At 44.8% G+C, this 24,707-nt stretch overlaps 1 protein-coding gene and 1 long non-coding RNA gene across 4 annotated transcripts in view; one reads left to right on the forward strand and one right to left on the reverse strand.

Moving 5' to 3' along the window:
* The first annotated feature begins 28 nt into the window (after positions 1 to 28).
* On the forward strand, positions 29 to 10,337 carry LOC134471961 (uncharacterized). The gene is made up of 3 exons (XR_010041748.1): positions 29 to 79; positions 5,631 to 5,735; positions 9,342 to 10,337. It is a non-coding gene; the product is annotated as an uncharacterized LOC134471961 (long non-coding RNA).
* Positions 10,338 to 10,482: 145 nt separating this feature from the next.
* Positions 10,483 to 24,707, reverse strand: part of Lnx2 (ligand of numb-protein X 2) — a 131,441-nt gene continuing 117,216 nt past the window's right edge. Inside the window, exons 12-13 of one of the 3 annotated variants that reach the window (XR_010041746.1) lie at positions 11,151 to 11,475; positions 10,483 to 10,803 (exon numbers count right to left, since the gene is read on the reverse strand). The gene's annotated coding sequence lies outside the window, so the exon portion shown is untranslated. Of the gene's footprint in view, positions 11,476 to 24,707 lie in introns of all 3 variants that reach the window. The other 2 variants (XR_010041745.1, XR_010041744.1) reach the window with 2 other exon arrangements.

The following is a 24,707-nucleotide window of genomic DNA, read 5'->3' on the forward strand; positions in this document are numbered from 1 at the left end:
GTCTGAGCCCTTGTCTTTTAAAGGAAAGGTGACGGGTGACTGAAGCAGTGGGTTAAATTCCTCCGATAAAAAAATGCAGGTGAGCCACTCCAAAAGTGACATGACTCATATGTTGAATTTTTGCAGCAATCAGAGCGTCATTTCTACCAGCTACATTAATAATCTTTTTATTAATAAAATATTACTTATAGGCTTCTTTTGAAACTACTGTGAGTTAGGGAGCATTGTCCCCAACTAACAAGTGGCTCTGTTCCTCTCCACCCCGGGAGACCAATGGTGCTGGAACAGGCGAATCAGACTGAAGTTGCTATTAGAATTGCAAGTTCTAACAAGTTACCAACTTAGAGTTGTTAACGGACTTCCCAGAGTCAGAGAATAGCCAGCACAGTCGGCTGCCCATGTTTTGTGGGTTTTTTTGTTTTGTTTTTTTACTGCTGCCTCTTGGGCCCACAAGTGTCACCAGGGTGCTGACTCCAGCCCCCACTGTTGGAGAAGTGCCAACTACCTGCACCTCTGTTCTTCAATGGGAAAGTCCTCAGTGGTAGAGTGAAGAGTCTACAGGCTGGCCTTGGTGGAGCTACCCTACGAGGAAATCTTTAGATTGCTACTGGGAAGAGAAACTAACATTTACTAACTAGCGCAGATCAAAACACGTTATCTAATTTAACGCTCATCAAGTAACTGCTTGAATCAGGTGTTCCCTCTTTATTCTTTATTCATAAGGAAGCTAAATCAGCCTTAAATAAGTATTTGAGAACAAAAAATCCTTTTCCTCATCACAGTATGTGGTGCATTAGGCTCAGCTCATAACTTGTGATGTGATAAGCCCCGAAGTATTTCGTGTGTGACCCCAAAGTCTGGGGTCTGCATGGTAGCCATTTCCGAGATAAATGAACCATTCGAGATTCATTTGATTCTATCATAGTTCTTGATACCAGGATATAACAATTTCAGGGATAGGGTAAGTGGTGCAGTGCCTTGGGAAATGGTGCCCACGTTTGTGATAACATTTACTGAGGTGCCAGGCACTTCAGTATGCAAGCTCTTGATAATTGATTCAATGAACTCACTAGTAATACCCATTTCACAGATGAAGAAACTGAAACAAAGTAATCGAGTGATTTGTTCAAGTTCATACAATCAGCAGAATCAAGAATTTAAAGAATGAGAGGGAGGAAAAGAAAAAGAGGAATCCAGGCACTCTGGGGCCACAGTTGGTGCTCTTAACTCCTGTGTTCCTTACAGTGCACAGGAGTAGATTAACAAGCCCATGAAAACATTAAGTCATAGGGAGAGGATTTGAAGCACTTAACTGTGCAAACTAGGGACTTGCCATTTGCTAAGATTCTTAATTGAAGAAATTCACACCAAGTAGCCCCTGGTAACTGAAACCGCCCAACAGCCTGCTTTTTGCATCCCTTCTTGCAGGCTCATATGTCCAGAGCAGGTGATTTGGGCAGCTGTCCACCTGTCACTGTCAAATGTCTCCACCACCTACAAGATAGTGGTTTCATGTTCCTGGGAGGAGACAAGCAGAAAGGGATGAATATTACAGACATACTCTGGCTTAGCTACTTTTCTCATTGCTGAGACAAAATACTCAACACCCACACTTAGAAGAGGAAAGATTTATTTAGCTCACAGTTTGTAGAGGCTTCATTCCATAGTTGGCTGTCTCCAAGCCAGGGTGGCATGGCAGAGGGGCACTGCAGGAGAGAAACAGTCTATGGCAGGCAGAAGACACAAAAGCAAGTTAGGGACAAGAGTGTGCTAGCCCTCTTTCTATCCCTTATACTTTAACCAGGCAAGGTGGGGCACCCTTAATCCTATCCAGAACAATGCTAGTAGACTGATTTAGTAATCACACACCCTTCATCCCAGCATCACGGAACACTCTGGATTCTGCCGCCTCTGAAAAGCTCCAACTATGACTTCCTGAAGCTTTGGGGAGCTAGATACAGGCCGTAAGATACTCGCAGAGGGAGAGAACCCATTTTTCATCTCTTGAGCTCTGTTCTGATCTCCATCTGAAACATAACATAGCTGCTTTTAAATTTTTGTTAAAAGCTTTGAGCTGAGCTTATTTGGGCAGATTTTTTTAACCCCTGAAAAAAGACAGTGCATAAAGTGGGTGAGCGGCTCTTCCAGGGCATTTCCTGCGTTTATGGCCTCTATTTGCTAAGACATACTCTCTTTTGAGGACATAATTACTATACCACAAGCCTGTAAACTAACTGATCCATTGTGTGCATAGAAGGAGATCCTTAGACATAGAGAGAGCTTTCCCTATGGTCATTGTTTCTACCCATAATGTACACATACAAAGCATAGCTCAATAATAAGACTCAAGTCCTAGTGGCTCTAAAACTTCTACATTTTTGTTTTTTCGGATTTTTTTGGTCTTTTTCGTTTTTATCGATACCAGGGATCGAACTCACGACTGCCTGCTTGCAAGGCAGGCGCTTATGCCGCTGAGTAAAATCCCCAGCCCCAACTTCTACATTTTTTATCACATGCTAATTCCATGATAGTTCCATAGCTTTCTGAGTGGATACACCGGTGTTGCCCTGGTGAAGGATTAATGAAAACATCCTGCCCCTCCCTCACCTGTTAGATCTCAAAATTCTTCCTCTATCCACCAATACAGAAGGAAGCTTCCAAAATGGGGTGGCGTGGAAGATTCAGTTAAAAAGAAGTTTCCAAAATGTACATGTATGTAAAATTCAGTTACTTAGCCTAAAGTACTTTAAATTTATACATCAGTCCCACAAAGGAATTATTCTATAGCTGAAAAGTATTAATACTAGGGTATGTCTTCACCTTGTCACAATGACTAACAATTTTAAGCAAATCTTAAGTGAGTCAAAATTATTTACTTACTGTGAAATCACATGATACTGTGTAGCCTGTGGGGGTTCACATACTTAGCAGATTCCTCAACAAATAATTGTTCATGGATTACAGTTATTTTACACAGTTCCCCATAAGGTTATTATGCTTTTATGAGGATAGTTTCTTAACAGTGGGAGCACTGAATTCTCTAGTGTGTGAAAGCCTATGTAACTACAACTAAATCTAGCTGAGATCAGCTGTTTTAAATAGCAACAACTCTTTCATTACAGTGGCAGTTTATGAGAGGATCTGTGTTCTTAGTTTTCCTAACAAAGATCAAAAGCAAGGTTTGCAGAAGGCCTTGGCAGAGTGGTAAGAAACTCATTCAAAATTTTCCTAAAGATGTTTTCAGTCAAATACTGGGTATCTATTCTCATAAGCCATTTAGCATAAATGTGCTTATTACTGAAACATTTAATGAAAATAATTCTCATTCCATTACAGGATATGATGCAAAACTGTAAATAAGACATGAAACTTTACAAGACCTTCAGTGTCTATTACTATGGAAATCAAAGTACAATAGAACCAAGTTATCAGCCAGCATATTATCTTTAAAGTACAACCCAGTACTGTTCTTAAACGTTCACATGTGATCGTCTAGTCCCTCGCTAGTTAAGGAAGGCAGACTGACAGCAAACAAATGTTAGTAGAGAACTCATTTGCACCTACAGTCTCCCACCCTTAAAGGCAAACTCGTCCACTTTGGAAAGCTGGATTTTTCCACGGTTACTGTATCAGGAAGACAGCACTGCTCATCGAGTCGTTGTTTTGCTGCTTCGCCTCCTGAAAGTTGCTAGGTTCCGCTGCAAAGATTGTAAAGGCTGCTTTGTGGGCAGCCTAGGGTGCATCTATGACCTTACCCAAGTGGAAGTGAAAGCTCGCAGTTTTTCTTCTCTTTTTTTTTTGGGCAACAGTAAATCTACTAATTTTACAGTCAGTTGAACAGCAATAGATTAATTTGTGTAAAGTCTGTATTCACAAAGGAAACCTGAACTCCAGCGGCTTGAATGCCCAGAGCTGCACTGTGATTTTTGAAGAGTAGACACTCTTACAACTTGCTCTAGAAAGATGCGGGCAGGCCACTGTCACCTGCTTCTCAGCACAGGTGCTGACCCCTCGGTTGACGGGGCCTCCTGACAGGATAGCGGGAAGGCTGGGCCTTTGTGTGTGACAGAGAAGCCTTTTCCAACGTCAGGGCCAGTTCTCTCCAGCAGCCGTAGGAAGCAGAAGAAAGGAGAGGTGAAGGTCACTGCAGGGGTCACACTGAGTTAAATTTAGTTAACATCAGAGGTTATAGCTTTTAACAAGAGCTCCAAGAAAACTTCTTCGAATATACAATTTGTTTCTTCTTTGCCCACTGTTATTTTTTTTTTTTTTCCTTTTTACTCCATTGACAGTGACAACAAAGTTTTTACATTCTAGGGGTTTTCATCCTTTGGAGAATAAAGAACTGTGTTCTTAAAAAGAGATGCAGGTGGAGGGCTTTCTAAAGCTTCCATGATTTTTAAATTGGGAGCTTTAAAATAGACTCCCTGCTTGGCTCAGTCAAAAATAATCTATGAGGGGAAAAAAATCCCCATTACAAATGGGGGGATGCTTTAGCAGTTAGATGCAGAAATACAAACTTCTAGAAGATTCTTTGTGTTTTTCTCAGCCATTCCAGTATAGATGTCCCAGTTATTTTTCAGAATTACCAAGGAGGCCTTCTCTGAAGTGTCCAATGCTTGTATTTCTTTACATTTAGAGCACAGTCCTGGATGGAATGAATTACTGTATTTCTACACAAGCAAAAAGATAGCCAAAGATTTCTGAACATATCCTTTATACTGCCTTATAATCCAAGTGCCCCACATTTTCTGTTCATGGGCTGGACTCTTAGGGAAATTGGTCTTTCGGAAGAGTCAGTATAACCCAGCCATTTAATGAGTCCTGTGCAATCACCTGCAATTTACACTGAGTGTCCTGCATCACAGGTAGCTGTCACATTATCTGGCTGCATTTCTTGGACATGAGATTGGCTTTTGTGAACAGGTGTACATTCTTGTAATAGTAGTTTTAGCATGATTCCCAAGCCACAAGCATAAAGTCCAGGGGACGGGGATATGTGTTAAAGTCTGAGAAGCACTGATGTCAACAGCTCGTTTATTCACTCACTAAATATTTATAGACTGTCAGGAAAGGGCCAGGCATTGGCTGTGGGGATAAGATCCAGCTGATATCTGCAATGACTCTATATTCTTCTTGGTGGATTCCTTTTCATTCCTTAAGATTCTGTTCCAACCCCACTTCACCTGTATGACAGCCTGTGGGCTACACTCCTCATAGTGTGATACCATCCCACCAACTTGGTCTTCTAGAACCTTCTCTCAGGCCACCATGCTATGTGCCCTGCTGCCTGTGAGCCTTTCTGATCTCTGCACACCCCTCAAAACTGCTTAGCTGAAGCCTTTTCTCCCCTCCACATGGAAGGTGACCACTTAGCATTTTTTCAGTGCCTCTTGCATGAAATGGTAAAATATTTAAAATATTTGGTTTCTGTCTCTATACTAGAAATCTATTTTTTTAAAATTTCTCCATCTTTAAAGCTCGGTACTTCAGTAGGGGCTTCCAAATGCCCAGTGACAGAAGACAAGAATGCCATGAGGGAGGACAAAAGAGAGGAGGAAGAAAGCAGGCCAAACATTCTCAAAAAAGAGGCAGTTTGCTAGAATTTGCCTTTAATTTTTTTTTGTCAGGTATCAGTTTTGTTCATCTGTTGAAGTACAAACAAGATGAACTTTGTTTTTTGGATGGAAGAGGTCATCTGTGGCTATGGCAGTAATCTACAGCTGTTAAACTCAGTAAGTATTTATTTCACACCTACTGCATGAATGACACAGCTTGGTCTGACACCGGAGAAACCCAGAGCCAGCAGATGGGCAGGGCCAAGGAGAGCAGAGGCTGGAGCTTGGACAGAGAAGGAAAGTGAAGTCAAAAGGGGGTCTTCCACTGGGTCCAGGTAGCAAAGAGTGTCCACCCAGCTATCCTGAGAAGACGCATGGCAACTAGTATCCTAACGCTCATCTCTGTAGTTGGTGTGACAGAGAATTCTCTGTCTGCAGAACAGATCTAATCACATTCAATCAACATTTCTTTATTCTAATAAAGGAGACAAGGGCTGAGGATTTAGCTCCGTGGCATAAGTATCTGCTTTGCAAGCAGAGGGTCGTAAGTTCGATCCCCGGTACTGGAAATAAATAAATAAATAAAGGAGACAAATAAGGAGCCCTGTTTCATATAACAATTAAGGATCCCTGCTTCTAACTTCGTATAGAAATTGATGTTCTGATTGTGATGACTGCCATCCAGATTAGGAGCACAGAGTGAGGAAAATGACACAAATGCCACCATCCTGAGTCCATCACTTCAATTCTGTCACCACGCTGTACTTGCATTATTAGGAAGCTGCAGGCTCAGACGCTGTCCCCTGGGAAAACAAACTCAAACGCAGTGGGGGTGGGGGGCATGCTCATGGCACTGGGAGAAGGGTGGCTCTCCGAGACTGGCCTCCTTTGGCATGTTTCTGGGACATTCTGCCCAGTAGAGAGAGACAGACCCTAGGCTCTGCCTGTGGGGAAAGCAGGGCTTGGACCTTAACCTTGCTGTTTTGGGCTCCTATCCAGAGCAGATCTCTGTAAAATGCGGATTGAGGTTTGCTAATGTAGAACTACACTGTCTCCTATTAGATGTGACCATCTTACAGTTAGGCTTTATGATGAAGTATTCCCTGAACTGCCGAGGAAGAGTAGATTCAGGCATCCTGTGAATGAGTTGTGTTAGAACTGCTACCATAGGAGCATTATCTTTGCATGTGCCAACATGAATGGCTTCAGAGGACCTCAGCTGAAGCCAGAGTGAGCAGGTCTAAGACACATGTGAGGTTCGGTCTCGAATCACCCCTCCCCCTGCAAGAGCGCTGACACCTAGTGCCACAGCCTGCCCCCCAATTGCCACAGCCTTCTCTTCTTTCTGCTCCCCACACTCAGATTGTCAGGTCAGCCCCAGAGAGATGGTTTTCCAATGAACTGATTATTTGGAACTCTTTCAGGTCCATCCCTGGATGGCTTAACCTAGGGCTGACATCAGTCTTCTGCTGAAGCCCACCTTCTTTCTAGAAGTTCTCCACTGAGTGCCAGGACCTGACACTTCTGCTGGAGACTTTATTCAAAGATCTTTGCACTCTTGTGTTTGGGGGTGGGAGGTGGGAGGAAGCTGTCCAGCAGGAGGAGCAGGGGGAGGGAGAGAAGGGGGAGGAGGAGGAGGGAGAGGAGGAGGGGGAGGAGGAGATGTGGGAAGTAGAAGAAAAGGTTCTGAGGAGGGTGGATCCTGGTGATGAGATAGAATTATGCTCCCAGAATCACCAGCCTCATTTGAAATACTGATTCCTCTGTGGAGATCACAAAGCAGCCTCTTTTGAGCTGTGAGTGGGACTATTTATATATTTTGGGCTTCCTTTTAGAGTTGTCTCTTATGCTGGTGACACCCTAACTTTGCTGAACTGGTATTTAAAAAAGAAAGTAGCAATTATTAACTGTACACTGAAGTTTGGGAATCAGAATAAATGCGGAACAAAAGCTTTTCCATAAGATTGCTACTCTCCCTGCCTCAGGGGAATCTGGAATCCTCCAGCTAAAGTAGGGTTCTTAAAATAAACCAAATAAGGACTGCTATGCTCTTGAACTCCATTGCTGTCTTGGGTTTTCAGGGCTGTGTTCTGCTTTTTGCACTGTGATGCTTTTACCCTCATTCTTAGTGCAAAACTGGAGCTGGGCCGAGGGAGGAGACGCCATGGGTTGAAATAGTTCATCTTAAAGGCGATCTTGCCTGCTCACACTCCTGAATTCATGGCCTCCTTCCCCATTCCTACCTTGGCAGTTTGTTTGTCAGAAGCCTAGAAGCAGTATCAGAAGCCTGGAGGTTTCAAATTCTCCGAATACACCCCGAGGCTCTCTGGTGGAAGAAACTTCGAGGCAGCTAACATGAAAATCCACCATCAATGTCAGCATTGAGCCCCAGCACCCCTCAGACCATGAGAAGTAATGAAATGCTGGTTGTTCCAGGCCACAAAGTTATGGGGTGGTTTGTGCACAGAAATAGATAACAAAACATAATCGCTAGACTAATATTAAGAATATAGGAATATTATACTTTTGGAAAGCAAAAAGGGTAGTACATACACTTAGCAAAATCCAGAAAGGTACCTCTGTAAGCTATACCTCAAATAATATCCTTTAAAAATTATTCAGTATACAAAAAGAATAGATGAAAATGTTCATTGTTAGCATTGCTTTTTTTAAAAAAAAATCTAATGCAGGAAACTTAATTGTAGGTTTGCTCAACTACAATCCATCCCCATATGGGAATGGTAGTCTGCTTTTTCAAATGACGCAGTAGAAACTGTCTTGTGTAATGCAAGTGAAAGCAATGATAAAAAATACATACTTATTTAAATATTTACCTTTATGGTCCTTAAACAATACACAGTTACACTTACCTGCTTTCTGAGGTGCAGCCACAACCTTCCCTATTGCCTGGAGTTCTATGTTGTCTTTTACATAATCACATCTAAATTATACTGTGTGTAAAAATGAAAGACATTTGAAAAACCGTATGAATGCAGTATGCTCTAGAATCTTCTCTCCAGGCCTTTCATTATCTCACTCCATCTATGTCAGTAACCTTTTTCTTTGGCGGGGGTACTGAGAATCAAACTCACAGCTCAGGAGTTTTCAACTTAGCTTTTGTAATTCTGCTGTACTCTCAATACAATCTGTTATTTAGTATAATCTGGTGTCACTTAATGACACCAAGTCACTCTGAGAAATGCGTCATTAGGTTATACCCTGGAGTGTACTTATACGAACGTATCCAGTGTACACTACCACAGCCAAGGCTAGACTGTAATCTAGCAGTGCCATCACCCCTGACTGAGATGTTGCTATCTTCAGCTCATAAGTATGTCCAGCTAAATTTGTAATTATAGTATTGATCATGACTATCAAGAACGTATTTGGGGAAAAACACAACCAACTTGTGGTCAGCAGATAAGCCAATGGATGAGCACAGGTCACAGACAAATGCAGAGTTCAACCTGAAGCATTCCAGGGATCCCTGACTTGAGGAAACCAGACACCATGATAAGCTCATTAGACACCAGGAGGACCCTGTGTGGCTGGTGAAGTGGGACAGTATAAAGGTCATTGCTGCAAGCACGAACACTACATACAGTGTAGAAGCACCATGTTTCTGTGAGGAAACAGAAAGCACCTGTGCAATAGCAAAAAAACAAAAGAAAGCAAGACGTGTAACCATGCGGACAGAGCCCATCACTGACCAAGCGTGGACAGTTGTTAATGGCAACAAAAACACATGCTTGGAACTAAAGAGCATTTCTCCTCTGATTTCAGCTCCCTTTGGGCGGAGGACTTAGACTAAATCAGGGCTAAGGAGGAACTTTGCTCACCACGCCTGCTAGGAACTTGTAAAACTGAGTCACAAAGGTGCTGGCAACTCCTTCCTTGGGGAAGCTTTGTGCGTTGGGATTGATTTATGTAATCGCGTCTGCAGTCCAAGCATGTGAGTTTTTTCCAGTTTATTTTTGTATTTATAAAACACTAATAATCTATTACCCCCTTAAAATTTATATCCCTTTCTCGGCATCTACTGCTGTGAGGTATGAAGTGTGGATCATGTGAATAATTCTTGGGATGTACTTGTCATTTTTAAAAAATGATTTTCGTATTTTCTGATAGAGAAGAGACAGTAGTAGTCTAAACTATCGAAGCCCAAGAAAGGTCATGCTGAAATTTTAACTTGGCTTGTGAAGATCCTATATTTCAATGTCAGTTTCTTTTCAGGATAAGTTATGACCATTAAACAAAATAACGCAAATGAGATTTATTCAACACTATCTTCGAAAGCACACCTTAGGTTCCAGAGAGCAGCCTAGCAGCCGGCACACAGACCATAACGTCAAGAGACTTTTGGAATCAATTGAGATTGTTCAGATTTCCGATGCGGAGATGCACCGGAGTTCTAATGCCCACCCCTCGCAGCTGATGGAGGACAAAACCCAAGTGTCTGGAGGAACGGGCAGCTGTCTCGGGGTCACACAGCTTGGATCTGCAGTTTCATTTCAGTTCCTGACGTGTGCTAACAAGCAATGTTAGCAAAACAGAGTGTTGATTCCAGCTTAGCCGGCATTGTAGGAAAGGGAGAATTACAGGGCCAGCAAAGGAGTGAGTAGGGTTTTGGGGAGGGAAGGATGCCCGGGCAGCGTATGGCAGTGAGACTGCCTGCCCGATGCCGTAGCACGGCAGGCAGGGTATCGCGCACTTGTTCAGCCATGCTGTGGTATCAGATGTGCTGGCCAGGAGTGAAGCCTGGCGTCAGCTGTGCACGCTGTGTTCATGGACTGGAACAAGTGAAGCCCTTTAGTAGGAGAGGCTACTAGTGGGAGAGGTGACCCAGTGTGGGATCAAAGGATGCAGCAAACACTGCGCCCTACATTCCATTTGCTGTCAACATAAAACTGCCCAAAAACAAAAATACCTAATAGAGTTTATTTTAATAATTACTTGGCATCTTCTAGGTTTATTATTTGTTTATATGCGTACACTACGTATGTATGTATGAAGATCTCAAAATAATTACTCAGTGAAAGATGGACAGTTCAGAAGAGAAGACAGACAGGAGATGGTCCCGGGGCAGGGACCAGCATAGATCTGAATCCACCTCAGTGTTGCCATCAGCGAGAGGCCGGCAGCCACAAGTCCAGATGCAGGACTTGTCATACCCAGAGTGATGGAGAGCCGCAGAAGACTTGAAGACTGGGCCGGGATCAGTGTCTTCCCATTCTTCTCCGGAGGACTAATTAAAACAGAAATGGGAGAGAATGGAGGTTTGGTTTGCTTGTTTTTAGTAGCTGAATGAGTCACCTCGAGAGATGCTGTTGAAAGCGCTTCCTCTGAAGCAGCTTTGTCTCAGCCTTCAAAGCACATCTGTCCCCGAAAGTCCATCCCGGTTCTTTCTCACTTTTCCCTCAGGAAAACCCAGCATGCAGGCACCCCCAGGCACACTCCAGCTCTCTGAGTACTGAGGACCCTGGGAGCTGGGCCATCCCTGCCCACTGCGCTGGTGGGCATAGCCAGGGAAGCATCTCTTGGTGACATCTCCCAGTGCCATCCACACAGGCCCTGCTGGTCAACGGTGCTGACCCTTGATTTTCTCTGTTGTAACTCTGCCCCTCTGGGATGGCCACACTGGGTGGCAGAGAGCCAGGATTCGACAGTTGGCTTCTTTATTAGAAACAATATACTTCTTCTCAAGTGGCACAGAAACCAAAGCTGGAACGGTGTTGTCCATAAAGACGACACTGAGATTACTAGGCTGCAAGGAACTTTGATCTTATCGTAGGAACCGGTCTGTGTAACATTGCGGCCACTGGTGTCCTCTCCTCCTCTGGGTTAAGTTTCCTGTGCCCTAGTTTTGCACCTCGGAGCAAGGTAATGCACTGTGACTTGTGGGTAGTTCTCAGAATCCCTGTGAACACAAGAAACCACTGGTAACCAGGGCACATGGCTAGAGCCTGTCCCCAAAATAGCTAACACTAACACCAGCTCTTGTTTAGTGCTTTCTAGAGTGGGTGTAAATCCAAGTCCGCCTGACCCAAGAGCCTGAGCTTTCAACCATTTTGCAATCAAACCACCATGTACATGGTCTACCAGTGATGGTTCATGACTTCTCCTGAACCTGAAGGCTTGGAAAGATACTACTTTATCATCATTTGGAAAATGGGGAATTGGGGCTCAGAAAAGGTAATGGTTAGCCAGATGTCACACAGCTAACACATGATTGGCTCAGATTTCTAAACCCACCTCTGACTCCCTGGTCACGTGCATCCTACTAGCTCACACCGCCCATCTGACAAAGGCCACATTCAAACGAGGGAAAGAATTGGGCCTGAAACATGGAAGAAATACAGTAACTTTGGAGACATGCTCAAAATGTCAGGGTGAGAAGCAATGATTCCGTGGAGAGCTTTCCAACGTCAGGTTCCAAGAACATTCAGCTCGCGGAAGCAGATGATGTGTGATCCACTGAATTTGGGAGATGACGCATGACCCTCTGAATCTGAGGGTGGTTTGTGACTTTCTGAAACTAGGGGTGATGTGTGACCCCTGGATTTGTGCACAGACAAAGGAACTAATGCCTAGGTAGGTAAGAAGATTCACCACGGTCATAGAGCTAGTGATGGCCTCGAGCTCTAGGTCTCCTTTCCCTGTTCAGCAAAATAAATGGTTATCTCCTTCAGAGCATGGAAAACCTGGCATAACTGCTTATTCCATACGTGATGTAACCCTTCAAAGGCTGAACTCTTCCTGACTTCAGCATTTGGTCCACAAATGCTCTGGCTTCTAGAATCCAGGGGCTGACACACGGTAGTTTAGGTCTCTGTTCTGGCTCCTTCATCTGAAGCAGAACTTATGGTGGTACTGCAATGGGGAAGGGAAATGGGTTACATGGAACCACCAAGACCTACAGCAGCATCCCCTAAGCCACAGGAGACACGTTGTAAACCCCTGGGGTACCTGGGACCAAAGATGGCACCAAATCCTGCAGGCACAATGTGCTTTCACGTACAGTGAAGCACTGTGATGGTAAATCCTGGCTGTCAACTTGATCAGCTTGTCAGCTGCCTAGGAAATCAGCAAAGTGTGCTTCTGGGCACGTCCCTGTGGGGTACAGAGCAGGACCTTGGGACTGTGGTTTGTCTGTGGCTCCCTCCTCCAGCTCATTGCTTCCTGACTGCTACAGGAGCCACCACATGTTTCTACCATGTTCCTGCCTTGGATCTAGCACGGACGGAAACCTCTCCTTCCTTCTCCATCCCTCCCTTTCTCAGACCTAACAGTATTATTCCTTGTTCAGAGTCATATTAGCCTGCTTGGGTTTGTTCAATCTCAACATAAATGAAGATATGGATAACTGCATGTATGTTTAAGTGTATAGAATTGATAACCATATTTCTAAGTTTTTGTTGGATAGTTGAACAGAACTGGTTGTAATCTCACTGTTTGAATCCCCACTTTATATGCTCCACTTTAGTATCTTGAATAACTATTTGTAAGAAGACAATCTCTAATCATCAACTAGTGATTTCTTAGTTTATTTTTTCTTTGAAATTATGTATTATTTCTACCTGTTTTCTGTTTTGTTTAGTCTTTCTTTGAATTAAATTTTAAAAAAGACACTGGGGCCGGGGATTTAGCTCAGTGGCATAAGCGCCTGCCTTGCAAGCGCGTGGTTATGAGTTCGATCCCCGGTACTGATAAAAAAAAAAAAAAAGGATACTACAGTACCCAGTGCTTATCACTGAGCATCATGATGTGAAATCCAGCAATAATATTATTCTTTGTTCAGAATGATTTTAACCTGCTTTAGTTTAATCTAAACATAAATGAAGATATGGATAACTGCATGTATGTTTAAGTGTATAGGATTGACAACCATGTTACTAAGTTTCTGTGGACAGTTGAACAGAACTGTTTGCAGTCTTGCGGTTTGAATTCCCACTTTACATGTTCCATTTTTGTATCTTGAACACCTATTTGTAAAACGACAATATGTAAATATCAACTAGTGATTCTTACTGTTTATTTTTTTCCTCTGAATGTATGTATTATTTCTACCTATTTTCTGTTTTGTTTATTCTTTAAATAAAATTTTAAAGAAATAAAAGCACCAGAGACTCCTCTGCAGAGCAGAATGCACTCCCTCATCTCCAGCAATGTCATGGCGCCTGGTCTGGTCCTCAGCGTTTGACCATGAGGTTAGCCAATAATTGGGGAGCTCAGGGCGGGAGGGAGTGAATTTGGTAACTCAGCGCTGGAACTCCTCCAACACAGAAGACTCAGTATGATTGCATAAAATTACCAATGCCGGGGACACCCTTTCCCCTCCCCTCCCCTAGACTTAATCTAAGCTCAGAGCCAGCATCTGCACATCCCGGACCCCGCAGCACAGGGCAAGGTGGCAGCATTAGTAGGCATTTTCAGAGCAAAGAGGGGTACACATGCACACACAACTGTAGAGTGACTCCCGCAGCGGGGAGCCTTGCCAGCAGCTCTCTGGGTGAGAGAGCAACTGGAGATTTATTTTTCAAGGCACAGTCCCTTCGTTCAGAACCAGAGCCAACAAAGAAAGGCCCATTATGTGGGGCACCTCCCTGGAGCCTTCCTCTTCAAATGTCCGCTGGGGCAGCTTCCTCCTACTCGAGTCATTCCCGCATTTATCCTGCTTTGCATTAGCATAATATCTCCTGGGCTGTCCTTCTCTGGAGAACATAGCACAGATCACAGAAGCTCAGCAAGAAGGGCAGAAACCTGCATCCCTGTCAGGAGGTGGAGTCTTTATTCTTCTCTGCTCTGATATGGTTGTACGTCATAACTGAATCGCAAATGTTCTGCTTAAAATTAAAGAACAAAACACAGCCGAGGTGAGCTTTTGTGATTCAAACACCTCAGGATCTCGAGGGAGCTCTGAATGCTGGGGGACGCACACGTTACACACGAGTGAGCTTGTTTTAGTGAGGCATTCACGTGTTTGGTAGAGCACAACACAGATCATGCTGGGGGCATGCTCATTGCAAAAGACACTCCTTCCTGCAGACCTACGGGGAATCTGCACTGTGCAGAGGGCTGGAGGAGAGTTCCACCTCCCTCTCTACTGACACAGCAAATTTTATTTCCTTCAGGTAAGGCAGAAGTAGGCAGGGGCAAACATTCCCACAGCCCTCTTCTCTTGCTGCTCGCCTCCCCAGATGCCACACTGGCAGTTTGTCCCTTGATCTTTGCACACACAGCACCACTCTTTTGGATTTTGTATACAGTGCTTGTCACCTGTCTCCAAATCTACCCTTTCTCTGTAGCAATTACCATGTGAGACAGAGCAGGCGAGAGGCCAGTGCTGGGGGTGGCAGAAGGATTCGCCAACAGTCAAGGACAACAGAATAGGTGAGAGCAGCGTGCAAGTTCAGAAAATAGCAGATGCCGTCACTTATTAAAGAGCAACCAGGAAAACAGAAATGGCTTCCGGTGCTTAAGGCAGAAAGAAAGAAATCCGGAAACTGGCTTCAAGGGTGAAGGAAGAGCCGCAAGCAGCAGGAATCCGGGAAACAGAAACAGCGACAGCAGGAATCTGCCACCACCACCTTCAGGCTGCAGGGGTGAAGAAGGTGCATGGTGCGCCTCGGAGGGAGCAAGGAGCCTCGGGGGTCTTTCTGGGCCGCGGGCCCGTGTCTGGTTAGCTGCACCCCGATGTCATCTGTCCTTGGCCCAGACAACTGTGTGCTGCCCACTCACCCCCTCCCTCCCTCTCCACCTCTCTGCTATTAACAGTAGGGTCTCGAACCATCCCAGGTAATGTTTTTTTCTAGTTTATTTAATCCACCAAAGTGCAGAGGAGATGTTACTTTAGCTTAAAAAGACCTCTCAAGATGTTGTTATAAGTGAGGGTCCTGAGCTTTCAAAACCACCACACACCGAGAGCCCCAGCTTTCAAGTTCCCCCACCTGGGAAGAGCTACAAGAGATGGAAGCCCAGAGTACCCAGTGGGTCTGGAAACCAGCCAGATCTGGTTCAAGAGGAGGCTGTTCTCTCTCTACCCCAAGCTCCCAAGGTACATGCCCTGCCTACCAGCGGGCAGAAGAAAAGGAGACCAGCATCCTCCAGCTCAGGGAGGTGGGAGTGTGGGGCAGGGAACCGAGCAGAAGGGGCTTCCCTGAGGGCAAAATGAGCCAAGGGAGGTGGAGACGCTGGGACCTGCTGTTCCCTTTGTGGCACAGTGACTTTGTTCCTTGCTGTTGGGGTCTGGCTGATGGAGGGTCTCACCATGGCGCCCCACTTCTCCCTCACAAAAGAGGAAGAAAATGGGCGAAGACCTGGGCTCTCTTTGCCAACACTTTTCTGGCGTGTACTTGTGGGTTGAAGGTCTTTTTTTATGAGGTGAGTCAGGCAACAAAACAAAGAAAGAGCAGGGTTCCAGTCCCAAAATTGTGCAGATAACTCGGGGCAGTCTAGGCATGAAGGGTGGCACTGTGGGTGAAAAGAGCACCATGCTGCTAGCTGGGCCGTGCTGCAGAGGACGTAAACCAGCCACATGCGAGAGCCGAGGGAACTCCTCTGATTACCTCTCCTGACATGTTCTTTCCAGCTCCTGTTTCTGCTGGATGAAAACAGATCACATAGGATCCTATTTTAATGGATTAAATATAGTACCATGAGTCATATATGTATCGTTTTATATTCCGCTTTTTCAAATTGACCTTATATTATAAACAGCTTAAATCTTTATTTTTCCCAAATGCTATGGTCATAGGTTCATAACAGTCCATCGAGTGACTTTTAAAGTTAGACATGAATTGTTGGACTTGGTTGTAAGCACAGAGTAAATCTACGGTCGCCTCTGTCCACGTTTTTTTTTAAAGCACTGATGGAGAATTCTAACCCTTTTGAATGGAAAGTAAAATTGGACCGTCTCAGAGTTCTCTTCCTGCCCGTCTCTCAGCAAAAAGGTACAAGAACATTTGAGCACTGGGCTTCAAGTGGCTTCAGGATAACAAGCAGATAAAACTGCCCTGAACTCCCTGCCTGCAGTTCCTCCTGGAGGACACATGGTGGCACTGTTGAAGAGCGGTCCTGTACCTTCCAGCCAGCAAGGACCACCTATGGGGCTCCGGGAGGTCCGGCCCGGCCCGCCCCAGGCCTTTTGCCTGCTCAGCCCTTGCTTGCTGGGCCATAGACCAGGGCAAGACCTGAAGAATTCTGCAGTACTTCCACGCTCGATCAGCCACAGACTGCTCTCAGATGAATTCCGCCTCCAGTTCCTAAGCCGCTATTGGGAACTTAGCACACAAGATATGAATCTCCCAGTCTCAGGATAACTTTATTTCAAGGTCTTGCTCACTCACTGCTAGTAGATTTAAGGCTTGGGCTGGGGAATTTAGCCCAGCAGGCATAAGCGCCTGCCTTGCAAGTGCGTGGTTGTGAGTTCGATCCCCGGTATCGATTAAAAAAAAAAAATAGATTTGAGCTTCTTTTGTACCCGAAGGGCCTTTCTACTATCAAACCTAAGGGAGCAGTGGTTAGGTTGTCTCTCCATTTAAAGAACAGTGGGCTCCTTGGGGGGCTCAGTTCACTTCCTATCCAGCTGGCCGCACCAAGAAACCAGAAGTGTGTCAGATTTTGCTAAATGTGTCAGAAAAGCAAGTTTTATGTCAGCCTGCCTTTGGTCATCATTTTGCTCTGTTTATAGGAAACCACTGACCCAATTCTTCGGAGACTCTACTAGAATACAATTTTCTGAATCTGTCTTTAATTCTTTTCTAGGTAAAAATCTCATCCTTCAAGGATCCCTTGACCTAATTGTTCTATTGCTGGACTTCAAGTGGTTGTCAGATTTTGAAAACTGTGATAAGTAATGCTCACCTCTGGCTCAGCACTGACAATTTGTCATGTATTTGTCTCTACACTCTCCTACAACCCCCCTGAAATAAAATTGATAAAGTAAACAGTGGGGAAAAAATAAACAATGGAAGAGAGCTGGGACTCTCATAGCTACACTAAGGCAGGATAAAGTGTCCCAGAAAACCAAACGGGAAACAGTGGCAGACACGGATATTTGGAAAGCATACCACTGGTAGAAAGGAGCATGGAGACTTTCTGTTATGACGTCATCGATATGACATCATCATTATGACATCCTGCTTCGTGGGCGTCCGAGGCACCTCGCACTGTGACTATCATGTCACTTAACACGCACAGCGAGTGAGATAAATGGGTTCACGTGTTGCCCCTCACGATAGCAAACTGCCAGAGTCTGGAGAATGTTTGGTGAGGGTTATTTAATGCGCACTTTTGGAGGCAGAAAGTCCACAGAGCACAATTCCAGTTCTCGTCAGGGTCCCCCCAGAACCACCTGAACCCCTTCTGAGGCAATGACCCAGCAGCTGCAGCTCTTTTTTTTTTTTTTTCTCTTTTTCCTGTTTATTGGTACCGGGGATTGAACTCACGACTGCCTGCTTGTAAGGCAGGCGCTTATGCCACTGAGCTAAATCCCCAGCCCCAACCCAGTAGCTCTTCATCTGCCTTTTCCTCTTGAGGGTCCCCCCACCTCTTAACGTCACTATGCTGGGGACAAAGTTACCACCATGTGAACCCTTGGAGAACAAAAACTATAGGACAAGGAGAAGCTATAAAGTAGATGGAACCGGACTGATGGGGCAGCCACGTGGTACCCAGCCTTCTGTTCCACACAGGTCAAGACGTGGAGCGCACAGTGAGAAGAAGATGGAATGCTTAGAAAGCCTTCCCCGCACAGATCCCAAGCTTAAGACCTCATAGGCTACTACAGAGGTGGGGAGAGGCTGGCGGGAGAAAGTGTCAGGGCCCCGCCAGGGACTCCTCTCCAGGCCAGGTGCCCAGAACACCCTGGGAACTGTGATGTGGGCCTGAGAGCCCTCAGCTCCCCGAGCCCCTCCGGGCTGTGGCAGGAAGGGGGTACAGGTCCTCCCCTGGGCAGCAGGAGCCGGTGCAGGCTGGACAAGCGTGCTGACTGGCAGTGGCTGGTAAAGGGTGGTCCCCTCCTTTTATGAGAGTTCCTTAGGTCAGTTCCACCCTCCGGCAGGCTGCCAGAGCTGTGGCCTTACCGTTTCACTTCCCCACATCAGGGAGAATTCCTTTTCTGGACCTGAGCTTTTGCTTCTTTCCCAATGAACTGGGAGGTGAAAATTTCAGGACTCTACAAACAGGAACCTCCTTGTTTTCCACGTAAAGTCATGGTTAGTGGGGTCAGCTGTGACCACAATGGCTCAGCCCCTGCAGTGAGGGTCTGGGAGCCAGACAGGCTGTTCATGGTCCAGAAAGTGATAGCTTCACAGTGGAAAAGTTGCTTTTAACCTGTTTATAAACTGTCCCAAGACAGAAGTGGTTGGTGGTGGTGAGTCCAGTCAGAATCTTGGTGACCAGCTGCAGCAGGTAAAGCAGAAGGGTCCCTTTCTAGTTTTGGTAGCAAAACTGCACAGCCAGCTAGCGACCATCACCTGTGCAACCTGTCAATGTAAAGAAGGCATGTGCCAGTCTCGGTATACTACATTTGGTAGTCATGGTCAGTTCTCGCTTTTCTACAGAACAGAGGAATGATTCCTGTTTTGGTGATGGGTGGGAAGAGTTCAAATCTCAGAAAAGGACACTGCCCTTGGTGGTAATAACACGTAGCAGAGGCCTAGAGATGTGCCCAAGTAATAGAGCACTGGCCGTGCCCACTCAAGGCCCTACCTCTGACCCCAGGTGCCACAAAAACCAAAATAAAAATAAACAAACAAACGCAAATACACATCAGGGCAACAACTTGCCTGTCACCTGCAGCTACACAGGGCACTAGCTGTTGAGGAGGTGCCCACTGGGGAAGTAGACACAACTGCTGAAGGGTCCTCTGTGCCAGGGCCTGGGACGTATCAAAAAGGCCACAGTGAGCACCACCGGTAGTCATAAAGAATCAACACCCCAGAGGAAGGGAAGCATTTCAAGGCAGTAAGATCTAGCCCATCTCTCCAGATGTGACAGGATTAATTTGAGAAACAAGAAATAAAACTTAAAAATCATAATTACTCTTCTTAGAAATATCCAAGCAGATAAAGTAGTATCAGCCTTTTGTGAAGACAGCAGTTAGAGAAGAAATAGATTCTAGAGATTTAAAAAAAACTTTCAAATGGAAGAGAATGGTGACTTATGGATCTGATGAAATTCTACTGAGCAAAGAAAGTGGGAAAAAATTACTGGCAAATGCTATCGCATGGGTGCATCTCAAAAGCATGCGGACCAAAAGAAGCCAGGTGCAAAAGAATGCATATTATTTCATTAAACAAAATACTGAAAGATGCCAAGTTGATCTCTGGTGAGAGAAGTCATCAGTTATTTCTGCCGAAGGGTCATGAGCTGACTAGAAGGACGCGAGAGGAATTTTCTGTTGCCCTGGGAATATTTCTATCTTGATTAGGCAGCCGCTTTGGTCCTGATTGTACAAACACTTGGTTACTAGTGAACTGTATACCTGAACTGTGGGTAAGTTATTCTGTAAATATAATTCAGCAATTCAGAGGGAGAACAGGAGGGGAAGGAAAGGGGTGCAGAAAGAATTACGATGGGTCATGCACCTGTACCAGCTCCCTGTGATGAATATAATCATGTACTGCAAACATGTACCAATACAAATGAAATAGAAATAAAAATTAAATAAATTATATAATTACTTAAAAACTAAAATTAAAACAATAACAATATAGTAATTTTTTAAAAAAGAAAGGTCAACATGAATGGACTCCCTTCTTTAAAACTAATTGGTCTGTTTAAGAACCTCAGAAACCTCAGAGTCTGAGACTTTATGCCCCTCACCAGCTAACGAGTAAGCCTGTCATGGTTTTATGGATGTTTCAGGAAGATGCAAGACTCCTGGACCAGGGAAAAAGAACTTTCCTATTATCATCCGGCACAGCAAGGGGTGAGTCTCATGGCGATGAACGATTGGCCCAGGTGACCCTCTGAATGCAGAGATAGGATGTATGATGGGCAGGGACCCGGAATTTAGGGACTACAGGTCTCCCAAGAGTTCAGTAATCAACTCTGCTCTTTGCTTTGAGAGTTTTTTTTTTTTTTTTTCTTTTTATCGGTACCGGGGATTGAACTCAGGACCGCCTGCTTGCAAGGGAGGTACTTCCGCCGCTGAGCTAAATCCCCAGCCCCACCCCCGCCCTGTCCCGCTCTTTGCTTTGATGGAGCACCTCTTTCTATCTTTAAAGCTACACAAACATCTTTAAAAAGATCATCTGAATTAAAGACAGTCAGTAAACCTCCCCACGAATCTTGCAGAAAAGTGAGTGAACTATCCCTGAACACTGTACATAGACCACGCTCAGTAAGCGGAACCATTATGATTATCATCTGCTGAATCATGGTATAAGGTTGAGTCTATCTTTGCACAGTCTGTTCTCTCTCATTCGTTCCTCAGCACCACTTTTGTATAATTAATCTCATATTATATGACAAAATTACATGATTTTGACTATCATATATATATATATATATATATATATATATATATATATATACTAATTTAAATGAAGTTGTATGCTGCATAATTATTTTCGTATTTGGCCAAAATGGAAAAAAAATGGTTCATATGGAATTCATGTCCTGTATCATCTTGTACTCCAGACACAGTAATTATATACAAAACATCTTTTAGAAACATGAAAAGATATCTCTACCTCAAAAACAAAGTGTATTAGTCGCTTCCCCATTGCTAATACAGTACAATAAACTTAAAAGAGGACAGGTTTATTTTGGCTCATGGTTTCAGAGCCCAAAAGTATCTCCCATGAGGTAAGGGGATCTGTAACCAGATTCACTAATAAAGCAGCCCATAGACTCAATGTGAAAAAATCAAGAGCACCAATCAGAACTGTGCTGGCATCAAGCTGCATGCCTGCTGAGATAAGCATTTTCATTTGTGATAGCTTAATATTTTCACCACCTTGATGATTCTTGGTGATCCTTTCTACTAAGGCTTCCCAGTCATTCTGGAATTTTGGATAAGGGGTATCTAGCCTGTACCATTTTCCCAGAGGTGATTAGAAGAGACCCAGAGGACCCCTAGGGCACTGCTTTTCAGGCTCAGCAGTAGGTATTGCTTTTTAAAATATTTGTCTGTAGCTATTGTTGGCATTTGGGTACACCATAGCCAAGCGATGTGTACATGTAGGGTCTGCATGCGCTTCTAGAACTGCGCCTGGAGCTGGGCTGGACCTCCTGCTAGGGCAGTGGAGACAGCTGTATAACAAGGCTGGCTTGTAAGAAGAGAAGCTCTCCATGAGATGGGAGCAGAACCAGTTGCAGCCTGAATGTTTACTGTATGCCATGGGCTGGAGATTTGATGTCCACTATCTCATTGTACCTAGTGAGAACTATGTATGCATTTCCATTTCACAGATGGGGACACAAAGGCATGGAATATAGCTTTATAATAAAGAGCTTTAACCCAAGACACTTCACCTTCATGGTCAAAGCCCTCAGCACTGCGGAGATAACGGGCATCTCTCTCATCTCCAAGCTCAGTTGCTGTTACCCTGCGGCTACTATAGAACTGTAGACACCAAAAAACCCTCCAACCAGTCAGTCATACAAGGTAAGGAAGTCCAGCTCTGAGTATCCTGTGGGCTGGACACAGGAGCTCACGACAATGAGCAGCTGTCTTCGAACCACTTGAGGTGCTGTCATGGTGGACAGAAACCAAATGGATGGAGACAATGACATTTATTCTCTTATAGCCCTGGAGGTCGAGAGTCCAAAACCAGATTCACTCAGCTATCAGCCAGGTGTCCACAAGCTGCTTTTCTTGGATGCTCTGGGGGAAATTCTATTTCCTTTCCTTTTCCAGCTCATAGTGCTGTTGTAGTCAGGGGTTTACAAAGAGAATAGCATGTAATTTATAGTGTATTTTATAACGATCACCCAAGGAGTCAAATACAAGGAAAGTGCAGGAGATCTGTCCACATGCTAAAGACCTAGAGAATGTAGCTGAGGGCCTGGATCCCATGGCAATAACCTGCCATGGGATCAGCTGAACACCCAGAGCCCATGACAGTGACCTAAGCAAGCACCTACCCGAGGCCCTTGGCTGGGAAGCCCACCTGCCTGTCCTCCACCTGTCCCTTTCATCACTCCTCTCATCTAACCCCAGCCACCTCCTTTGTGTAAGGTCAACTCGCCCACCCGCAGACACTCAGTCACACCTGCAGCACGTTTATTGCTGTCTTGGGCAACATTTTCAGTTCTGGGACTGGCAATGTGGACATCTGGAGACCATAACCCAGCCTCAGCCTCCCAGTGGGGAGCTGGTGTCCGTGCGCCTGGGAACGGCCACCATTTTCAGTGCACTCACAGAATTATGTGTAAATGTGTAACAGAGAAACTCCCTTGAATAAATCAATCTTTTAAAAAAAATTTTTTGGCACTGCTGGCCATTGAACCTGTAGGTAAACACCTGTCATGGTTTATGTCTGTGACATAAACTCAGGCCTCATGAGTTTGCATTGTGCATTTGTGATGCTTCATTGTCTAGTGCTTGGCTTGATGGTGTCAATGCTCCACCCACAAAAGGGTGAAGCTAGGATGTGATGTAATGGCAGGAAGAAGGTGTGTCTTGCTCTTTGCTGGTTCTGGCTTGCTGTTTGCAGCCACCATGAACTGCAGCCCAGCCATGCCTGCCTGTCTTGGAGCCAACTGAGTGTGGACTAAAACCTCCAAAAACTGTAAGAAATAAACCTTTCCTTTTCCAACTTTGGGCTTCAGGTATTTTGTCTCAGCAATGAGTAAAAAGTAACTAAGACAACACCAAGCCATAGGTCTAGCCCAAATCAGTTGCTTATTTTTCCTATACCCTGTCCCCATCCTTGGCTAATGTAATTTTATACAACTGCAATGAAAAGATTAATCTAATTTTCTGCTCTGCTTTTTTTCCCCACTTAACACACATTTTAAACTGCTCATAGCCTTGAGAAATTATTCACAATTATTCTGTCCTGTAAAAGAAGGACACATAAGGGTCTCCTGTTTAGTGTCAGGAATCCACAAAGTTTACCAGGAGCTCACAGGACTGGTTGCATCTGCAGGGCAGGGTCATTACCGAGGTTCTTCCCCCCTGGATTAGGCCCTGTGCCCCGGCCCCTTGTGGTCTTGCTCCTGGGATGGATAAACCTCAAGATGTTTTCAGCTGAGGGCTGAGGAAGAGAAGAAGAAATGAAATAGATGACAGGGCACACTAAACAGACACAAGCCTGTGTCTCCCTCCAAATTTCTTTGCTAGTCATCCAAGTCTAGAAGCCAAGCTATTAGCAGATTGCCGTGGTGGGTGGGAGCTCCGGCTTCTTGCATCCTGGAAAGATCTCTAGCTGAAATACCAGCTGCCTATGCCTCCCACAGAGAAGACTACAGCCGGCATAAAAAGTAGTCTGAAAGCTGATTCAATTCCTGTTCCTGAAAGTTATTTCGATTCTGTTGTTTCTCTTTTTAAACTCTATAAAGGTAAGGCTGAAACAAATTTTAGTTCAGTGGGGTGGGGAGAGCCAACTCCTGGGCCTGTGGTTTCAGTAATTAGCTCATGTGCTAATGAGAGTCTTCAGGGAGAACGGCATTAATTAATGGGTGAATTTCACTTTAATAAATGTATAGGCAATTTTCTGATGCAGATGGCACAGTCTGCCCTGATGGCTGTACCTAGAGCCACTCGATCTGATAAGTGTTGGAGGAAAGTGGTTAATTTGTAAAATGCCTCATGATCCTGATTAGACCAGAGATAATGCTGGTGTTCACTTTCCTATGCATTATTTGCTTCTCTACCGTCTGGATCTCTGGCCTCCTTGTTATATTCAAAGTGTCCCAAGGCTTTTTGTCTTCTCTATTGTCGTGAAATTAGAGCACTGTACCTCCAGGAAGGCTGGGGGACCTCCTGCCTCTGTGGGCTTTTTCTCTTGGTTTCTCATCTCTGGCAAGCCCTTTATCTTCTGTCTCTCTCTCAGCAGCGAGAAAGGGCTTGAACATGGTCCCCACCAGACCATGGCACCGTCATGGTCATCATAGCAACAGATGCCGGAAAGTCCTCATTGAAGTTCTAATTTGTTAGTAGTTGGTTACAGGCATTTAAACACAGAAGTGATGATA

Source organism: Cavia porcellus, unplaced genomic scaffold (genome assembly GCF_034190915.1).
Source record: "Cavia porcellus strain 051 isolate PalLab524CR breed Dunkin Hartley unplaced genomic scaffold, mCavPor4.1 scaffold_21, whole genome shotgun sequence".
Taxonomy (NCBI): domain Eukaryota; kingdom Metazoa; phylum Chordata; class Mammalia; order Rodentia; family Caviidae; genus Cavia; species Cavia porcellus.